Consider the following 2463-nt stretch of genomic DNA (forward strand, 5'->3'; position numbering starts at 1 on the left):
TAGTTAGTACTACTTACTTAACTAACTATCTCTCTCTCTCCTCTCTTTCTTTCTTTCTTCTCTCTATCTCTTCTCTCTCCTTTCCTTTTCTTTCTTCTCTCTCTCTCTCTCTCTCTCTCTCTCTCTCTCTCTCGCTTTAGTAAATATGATAAAGAACGCAAAAGAATTGGTTTTTATACTTTTTAATTTTTATTTCATATAATTTTATAAATAGAATACGGAAAAAGTATCGGGAGCTTGTCTCGAAAAATATATTTAAATTAATAGTTATAGGGTTTTAAGTAACGCCTTATATGGCAATGTGATCTTGAATAACGTTGTTAAGATCATGTAAAAATCACTTTGAAATATTGAAATGGAAGTACTTACTTTTTATTGCACATTCATGTAACTGACTGAGTTTTTTAAGAAAATTATTTTTTATTAAGAAACTTTTGAAATTTTGAAACTTGAAAATTATCGATATTAACCCTTAATATGCACTTTTGGATCATTTATGTCCTGCGCATTTTTTTTCTAAAAAACGTTTGGCATCTAGAGAACAAGTTTTGTGCGTTGTCGATCTCAATTTGTACGTATCCTTTAACTGGCATAACTCCGAAATTCATCTCTGGGTTACAAATGACCCAATGTGTACAGAATGTATTTTTTTGTAATTAAAAAATTTGTTTTTTCTTTGTTTTTAACTAATTCTCGAGTGTATTGCGGGAATATTTCGCGAATTATTAAAAAAAGAATTTAACCCTAGAACATATTAGCTTAGTAAACATGATTTTTGACACCCTGCTAAACATTGTCAGTAATATTATTACGTTGTCTGTAATATTATAAAGAACATTTTCTTAATAAATTATAAGTTTTTTTAACAAAATAGCAATAATAAAATGCATTATTTAAAATGTAAATGCAATATATCTTCGATTTATAGCCATTCATGCATATTAAAAAAATATTTTCAGGTTACTTAATAACTAAATTTTTTTGGATAGTCGACACTTAAACTATTTTTTTTTGTAGTTTGGGATATTAATTTTAAGATATTGAACTATATTTGTAAACATTTTTGTTTCAGAGTTTTACATTTTTATACGAAACAGTGTATTTTTCTCATTTTGTTAACTATATTTGTTAGTTAATTATAACAATTTATCTATTATTATTTGTTATGAATATATAACTGTACAGATACTTTCTAAAGATATCAAAATATATGTAAAAATGTTTAATAATTTACATATACTTGTAAAAGTGATGAAAATTAATCCACGAATGACCGAACGTATACAGTAAAGATGCCAAAAACTAAGATGTGTACTAAGGATTAACATTATCCAAAATGTCTGACTAATGGCTAAAATCTTTGAATGTTGGTTAGAGTCACCTCGATGTAATCACCTTGATCTTGGGTGCATTTCAAGTTACGCTTGAAGCGCATACTGTATCTTTCTTTACTATTTGATAAACAATAAGGTTTAACAAATTGACCAATTAAAAAACGCTTCAAAATGTTTGCAACATTGCGTTGATCATACCCTAAGTCATCTTGAAAAATACTAATGTCGATGGTAACTTTCAAGTCCTATAACTCGAAAAATTTTTAATGAAAACTAACTTTATTATAGTGTTTTGAAAAGCTTTTGAAGTCAGTTATAAAAAAATGTAAAAATGAAAAATGGGAACTTCCACTTCAAAATTTTAAAGTGATTTTTTATATAATTTGAACAATACTATTCACATGGTCACATTCACATTGTCATGTAATGCGTTCCTTAAAACACACAATTTTTAATTGAAATATTTTTTGTAAAACTTATTTTTCTCGAGATATTTCAGAATCCCAATTTTTTCTATACTCTATATAATGAGATATATGTAAAGAATTTATTTCTCACATCTATTAATAATAATTTTGTTATTGATACTGATGCATGTCATTTTCAGATGTAAGAAGTTGATATTATAAACAATACAAAAAGATAAATATGCTAATAAGAAATCAGCAATGATTAACGACGCTATTATTTAGTGAACAATCAATAATCAGATATTAGATTGATGTCTTCTTTATTTTGAAAAATATTAAATATTAAATATAAATTTTTTAAAATAAAATTGCTGACTATCATTAGCCTACTATATTTATCTTTTTGTATTGTTTAAAATTCGAGATTTTCTTAATATAATTATTATTATTGATATTATAGTTTTAATATTAGAATGATATTATAGAATAATATATTAGAATATTAGAATTAGTTTTAATATCGAATTTTAATTTCTATTATTGTTGAAATTTAATTTTATGTACATATATGAACTTGTGAAAAAAAGAGTACATAAATTTGTACAGTTACATGAAGTAACGAAATGTAATTCACTGTAAATTGATCCCACCAAATGTTAACTTGTGATTCATTTTGGGAAATCCCTGTCTTGTTCTTTTTTCTTCTCTCTCTCTCTCTC

At 25.3% G+C, this 2463-nt stretch overlaps 1 protein-coding gene across 1 annotated transcript in view; it reads left to right on the forward strand.

Moving 5' to 3' along the window:
- Positions 1–2463, forward strand: part of LOC105617731 — a 22097-nt gene that overhangs the window by 3725 nt on the left and 15909 nt on the right. The gene's annotated exons all lie outside the window — the stretch shown is intronic.

Source organism: Atta cephalotes, assembly GCF_000143395.1.
Source record: "Atta cephalotes unplaced genomic scaffold scaffold00013, whole genome shotgun sequence".
Taxonomy (NCBI): domain Eukaryota; kingdom Metazoa; phylum Arthropoda; class Insecta; order Hymenoptera; family Formicidae; genus Atta; species Atta cephalotes.